General features: G+C 31.7%; 1 pseudogene; it reads right to left on the reverse strand.

Moving 5' to 3' along the window:
* Window positions 1-194: 194 nt before the first annotated feature.
* LOC141693372 (amino acid transporter AVT1A-like) lies at window positions 195-4710 on the reverse strand (annotated as a pseudogene).
* Window positions 4711-7503: the final 2793 nt, after the last annotated feature.

Genomic DNA, 7503 nt, shown 5'->3' on the forward strand with positions numbered 1-7503 from the left:
TGCCGTTTTTCTAGTTGCGTGAGTACAGCCCAACAAATATTGAGGAGTGAAAATGCTTTAATCCCCCCAGACCAGCGTCCCCGCGTCGTCATATTATAACAATTTAAGTTTCCATTTACGTCACTATTTTTCCATTTTTGAAAGTATTATAATCTGATATACGTCAAAAATCGCTAGATTTAGCAAAACCCCGTCAAATCTAACTGTATAAATCTAATAACTTCATAGTCCATACAATGATATGCTACTATTTTTTTGCTAGCACTTGATTGTGAGAGTGTTTAACTAGGAACAAGAAAATGTACCCCAGGTTAAAAATAATAATCCAAACTTCACATTTGCTTAGAAACTTCCTGTCTCAAGCACCAATTCATCAGAGTATGCAAGCATTGTCCTAATGCCCTTAACACCGCTTCTTCTTTTCCCTTGCAATCTCTGACAACGAAGAACAAGTTCCGAGGACTGCACTAACAATACCCACCGCGACAATTATTGTACTCAAGACTTTCTGGAAGAGTGAAAAATGTTCAATATGAATAGATTAGACGTTGTTCAAAAGTTCTTGTTGCAGGAGAACTTATGCTAAACTAGTAGTACTATATAAAGAGATACTAATAGTTCTACCTGCATCCTTGTTGCTTTCTTCCCTGAAATGCTAAGGAAGCACAAACATGGCATAATCATTGCCTAGAGTACATGCTTAAATTAAATGTCATTTGATACATAAAAGCCAAAGAAGTGAATAAGAATGCGTTGTTATTGGCAGTAGGTCTTACCACAAGAACACTTAGAAGAGACCCTGATTAAAGCCATCACTAGACCTGCAATGTCGAGGTAGATTGGTTATAAACACAAAATTCCTGGTTAAGTTTACTTGTCTATTACTTATGGTCTTACTGAATGATTAATGCTCACCAACTGTAAACCAAGTGGCAGAAGCAGGACACTAATTCAATTTGCGTCGATACAGTGCAAACTGCAAATTATCTTTTTGTTTGTTGTAAAAGATAAACTAATGCATTGCACATGTTTAATCTAAATGGTTTTGTACTTGAGCTAACCTTCTAAAGGCAGTGTCAACTTTTAACAATGCAAAGTATATCTGATCACAAGTGCAATCACAGAAGGTTTCTGTTTCTTGTTAAGCTACCATTCAACGAATATGAATAAGTACATATGTTCATAAGCATACCAAAGAATGGAAGAAGAAATGCAACACAGACAGAAGAGGCAACAAGTGCCGTCCTGAGAAGAATTGAACACCATATAGCATCAGCAACTCCAACAGGCAGCAGCTCCTCTATACTCCGGGCCAGTGGGTTTATTAACAGCACAAACTTGAGCAACGTTGAGGAATATAATTTCCGACAAATAATAAAGCTCATAATCTAATGCAAAATTATGAATACAAATTCCAACTAAATGGTGATGTATTTTTTTTCACAAAAAGGATATTTCGTCAATGGATTAATTACCTGTAAAAATGTACTCTATAACTTCAAAAGAAGCACAAAGGAAACACATGGTGTAAAACCACTGTAAATTTGCCTGCAAAATCAAAGGAAAATAAGGAGTGGAGCTTACTGTTGTCCATAGTGCAACTTTTGAAGCAACTAAATGGCCTGGTAGATTTAAAGTTATCTGAGACAATGTGCCTTGACCAAACATGAGAAACCCCATGAGTGCGACACCACCATACGCAGCAACGCACAATATAAAACTGCAGCAGGAAAGTGAGTAGCATTTCATAAAAAAATTGTTCCAATCCATTAATTGGTGAGAAATAAAGGCACTCTACCTTATAATTATTGCCTTGCTAAACTTTGTTTTATCAGCCATTGATCGGTAAATATTAGGAAACACAGAATGTCCGGTATAGCAAAATCCACATATACCAATTGCCAGAGGAACCCCGCTCAAGTTTACCACTTGGCCTGTTTGATGAAATCCAATACCGTTTACTGTACCAATGAAGAGCACACTAATAATAATCACAATTGTCGCTAGAACTCCTCCAGCTGCAGAAATTTGTAGACAGGTCCTTTGGGTTAACGGAATTTAAGAAAATATATCTGAATGTTATTGTTCACAATGAATTTAGAGGAAAAAAGGCACCTGAAAGGTATGAGATTATTCTAAGGTCTCTCAACCAAACAGTTGGTAAAACAACAATGGCAGCAAGAATGCCAAGGAAATGCATTGAGTCCAGATTAAGACCAGCCCAATTTAAGGACGCTCCGGGAAATAACATTGAAAGATTATCCCCTTCTAAAATGACGATTTCTACACAGCAGGACTGCAAGCATGAGATTATTAGGAGATTCAATTACAAATTATGATTCTAAAACTAGAACAAGTATGTACTTACATATAGTTCTGTGTACAAAACGATCTGCATGAAAAATCCAAAGCATAAAATCATGAGATATTATATACGAGAAATTGATCAAACAAATAGAACAACAGATCAGAAACAAGCTTGATATATGGTCACTATTTTAAATGCATTATGGTAGAAAGCACAAATATCATAAAATTTATCATAGACACAAAAGAAAGAGGGGGAAGATATGGTATAGATAATGACTAATTGTCTTAAGTACATCGGAAATATTCTTCATGGATAGCCTTTAGTTAGTGTTCCAAAGAACATACACGATATAGAGTAACTTACAGATATAAAAAGCCGTCCATATTTTCCAAATGCAGCTTCTCCTATGTCAGGATATGTTGAAATTCCTTTTTTGCTTTCAAAGCAATGTCTCATGAGAGAAGCTGTATAGCAGCATATAACTGCAAAAAGAACTAGTACTCCCAGGCTTGCCCATCCGGCTTGTTTCACTGTATAAGGTGTGGAAAGAAGCCCAACCCCAGCCAACACATTCACTCCTGTCCGAGTAAAGAACAAACACTTGATTTAATCTGAAGATAGAGATACAACAGTTTGCAAATTTAAGTCATTTGCATAGTTTTTCGATTTTAAACATATAAAATTATATGTATGTCATCACACCTTCTGCTCTAGTTTCTTTAAATACTCTAGAAGTCTCTGATATGAATTAACTTCTGCAGTATTTAAGTATCAGAGGACGTAAAAAAACATGCTTACAGCAATTGCAGAATTGCAGGTTAAGACTGTGATCAATACCATTAAAAATAGTTTGTGTAAAGCTACATCCTTGATTGACAGGAGTTTGTTCGGAGGAACCCTCATGCAATGAAGCTTTCTCTAATGAAGAAGATCTTGATATCCTATCCGAGTCTTGTTTCTTGTAAGTATCCACATTTTCACCCAGCAACGGGGCCTTAAAATCATTATCAAAACTAGTTGTAGCACTGATATTGTGAGTTGATTGTCCAAAGAAAGATGAACGTTTAATAAGCCCAAAATTTGGCGAAACAGCAATTGTGTATGAATCTGTTGCCTCCCTGTTAACAAGAAAATGGTGTAACAATATATATATCCACAAATGGCACGGATATAGTACTAGGGGGAACACATATTCTGAAAACTATAGTGATTGCTGCTAGTATACATAATAAGTGCAAGTTGTGAAATTCTTCATTCTATTTTAAAGTTGATTTTTATTACTGAATCATATAGAGACTTTATAGGGATACAGCCCCCTTGATTTGTAATAAGAGTTGTGTTGCATATATGTATACAATCACGGCAATTGAGCTAGATTTCATATGATACACATGTTGCCTCCACCCTCCTATGCACTAACAAGCTCTAATAAAAGATACATACATGGCATCTCTTTGCATTAGTCTATTGCATCTAGTATTATAGACCAGCTAAAAAAAGTACTATAGTACATGTCATCCATACTGTTAAATTTTAACAGAAAACTAAAGCCTACCAACAAATTTTCCTACTATGTGGATATAAGAAACATAACTCATTGATGAAAATGGCAAAGCTAAAATTGGAAATGAGAATAAGTTTAGGCGTATTCGAAAGTTATTGGTTTGAAAAATTTTTAGCTTATTGAACAAAATCAGAGATTTGACCAAATAAAACCTCTAATATTAGTGTTTGTTAATTAACAGAAATCGCGATTTGAACCAAATAAACTAATTTTGAAAAAGTTATTTACAATATTATTTTCTACTAGGTGATTGTCCATGTGTCTAGACTGTCTAGTGAAGATTCAAACAGCTAATTGAAATATTTATTTATCAAACAGTTTCATTCAAAATAGCTAAATTCAATCCGCTATGTTTTAAAACATGCTAATTCAATCCGAAAGAAGAAATTTGAGAATGTTGGTGTTCATGTGATGATGGTTGCCATGTTAAGTTACAGCTCGTTTAGTTGTAGTGTTCAAAATAAACCTGCTGCTTAAATTTAATAAACTATATAGATTAAAAAAAAAACCATAACCAAACACATCTTGATTTTTGCATGGGGGCAGCTATGTCGAACATTTAGTCGTTCCTAATGAATTAGAAATGATGACATATATAATACCTGAAACTGCGAGGCCATTGCTGCGAGAACATAAAAGACGTCGAGGATGATGCTGATTTTGTAGCAACTTGGTTAATTTCGTCGTCGTCATCACTATCAATAATAATATTACCACTAACCATAACATTGTTACATTCTATATCATCATCCTCCAGGAAATGTGGTTCTCCGCCATAATTTAGCTTATTTTTAATTTCTTTGATTCCTCGTACAACGGATCAGAGAGTGCTGGGTTGGGTCATGGGTGTAGTATAAATACAGGTGGAGTCGGGGTATTAATTCGCTATCACTTCAACCGATGTTTTATCTTGCCAAAAGTATATGTATGGGATGGGAAATTGGGATTACTTCAATTATGCTTTGATAAACAATTTTTTATTCCGTAAATAAGATGATATTTAGTTGAAATGCTAGATATCTTTCATATAAAAAATAATCAATTTACAGATTTGCATGTTATTGTACAACTAAAGGTGAATGTAATTATTAAAAAAAGTGAAAGTGAAATCGATCCCCAAAATAAAACTATTTTCTAGTCCAATTATCTTTTAGAAAAAATCAATTCGAAAATAAAACTAGCAAGCGGCCTAATTTTTCTCCTTTTTACTTTTAGAAAAAACTGCGAAAAAATAACTCTAGCTTACTTTTATAATGACTAGTTTTCTATAAGTCGCGTTTCGCAGCGCCTTCTAAAATAATATTCGAGTTTTTTTTATTTTGTGTATTTCTTATTTGATATTTGTCATTATGAAATTATAAAAATAAAAAATAAACGTAATAAATCAAAAACTTTAAAAATTCCTTCTCTTGTTAAACATATGTACTCCAATAAGTCGCTGCCTCATTATTCATAAATATAATATCATAAAATTACATATTTATTAGTCAATAATCAATGTAATATATTTTTTAATTTAAATATATAAATTTGAGAGAATTACCAAAAATATATATGAGACGTTTTCTCCTTTACTATAACACATGTAACACGTAATATAACTATATAACGATTTTAAAAAATATTGAGAAAACATATTTATAGATAATTGTCTTTGTAATATTTTATAGGATAAAAAATAAAAGAATAAATTCAGGAAAATATAATATAATAAGTCGATTTTAAGAAAAAAAGGAGAAATGATATTAAAAAAGAAATTTAGAAAAATATGAAGATGCTAAGTTGATATAAATAGAAAGTAGAAGTTTTAGAAGAATATTATGATGACAAATTTGATTTTAAAAATCATAATGGAAGATGTTGTATAAACTTTAGGAGAATATTACGAATGATGATAAATATCTATAGATATCCGTCTTTATAATATTTCATAGGGTAAAAAAATAGAAAATAGTAAGTTGATTTTAGGAAAAAGAGAAGAAATTGTAGCAAAAACGAAATTTAATGGTAAGTTGATTTAAATAGAACATAGAAGTTTTAGGAGAATATAATGGTAAGTTGATTTCAAAAAATTTAATGAAATATTTTATATAAATTTTAGGAGAATATTACGAACGATGATAATATATTTAGAACAATATAAGCTAATTGTAATTTTTGATAAGTAAAATAAAACTTGCAAGCAACCTAATTTTTCTACTTTTTAATTTTAGAAAAATCTGCAAAAAAATAACTCTAGCATACTTTTATAATGAACTAGTTTTCTAAGACACGTTTCGCAGCGGCCTTCTAAAATAATATTCTAGTTTTTGTTGCAAGTCCAACTAGTGTCCATTTGTTAGTTAAGAACTATTATCAATATCCATTTCTTTTTTAGTATTTTTTTATTTAATAAACATCAGCGTCTACTAGAGATTTTATATATTAGCAAAAATTTGAAATTTATTAGAATTTTATAATGAGTAGTCCCAAATACACTTCACAAATTTTCACTAAATGATATGACATAATATATTACAAATTTTGATTTGGGGGATCTTAAGTACATTTCCCAAATTTTCGTTAACTGATGCAGCATAACATATGACAAAATTTGATTTGGGAGCGCATATATGTAAGATCACATATTATTATTAAGAAAGGTAACATTTATATATTGACATCACAGTATAGACAAATATTTGAAATTTTTTTTTGGGATATGTAAAATATCTCTTTCATCATTTACACTACATCATAGATTGCCTATAATAACTTTAAAAAAGTGTTGCTATATGGCACAAATCCATTGTAATAAGGTCTATGACAACATATTTTGAAAAATTAGGCGTAACGTTTGGTCTCGTTGCCATAAGCGGTTGCCATAAGGGCTTATGGTAACGAATTTGAGACTATATGAGTGAAGAAGTTGCAAATTCAATTTATAGCAACATTTTTACATGTTTAGCAACGAATATAATATTATTGCAATATATGAGGCTTCATAGTGCAACATTTTTTTTATAATAATTGTTGATGTACATGGACTTATGCAACATATTTAGAGTTAATTGTAAAAAAATTATTAACAAATTTGAAATATATGACAACCATTTTACCCTATACTGCAACATAATATTTTTAAAAAATGGGCACGACCTTTAGATTTCATTAATAGCCACCAAATTTAATTGGTATATCATAACACAATCCAACAAGCAGTATAGCCTTATTCCAACATCAACACATAAACCAAGTCTAAGAAGAATACAAAAGTCTTAGCAAAAATAATAAAATTAAAGTTTGCACGCGATCACGATCTTAAGTTAATTATACATTGACCAAAGTATGAAATAGCTAATCATCTTCAAACAAGTCTTCTTGATCTGCTTCTTCCTTGAACTATTTATGTATAAAATGGATCTTCTGGTATTCTTGATGAGTGCTTCTAGTATTCTTGATGAGTGCTCTTTGTCTGTTCCATAACCACGAATATCATCAGCGCGCAACTTTAAGCAAATAACACGAAGTGACAGTATGGTATTTTGGAACACCAACAACTTTGCACCAAGTTGACTCTGAAGCAAAAAGCTTATATACAAGTATGTGAGATAATATGTACCCAAGAGAAAACAATGCGATAAAAAGT

Source organism: Apium graveolens, chromosome 10 (assembly GCF_009905375.1).
Source record: "Apium graveolens cultivar Ventura chromosome 10, ASM990537v1, whole genome shotgun sequence".
In the NCBI taxonomy this organism is placed as follows: Eukaryota; Viridiplantae; Streptophyta; class Magnoliopsida; order Apiales; family Apiaceae; genus Apium; species Apium graveolens.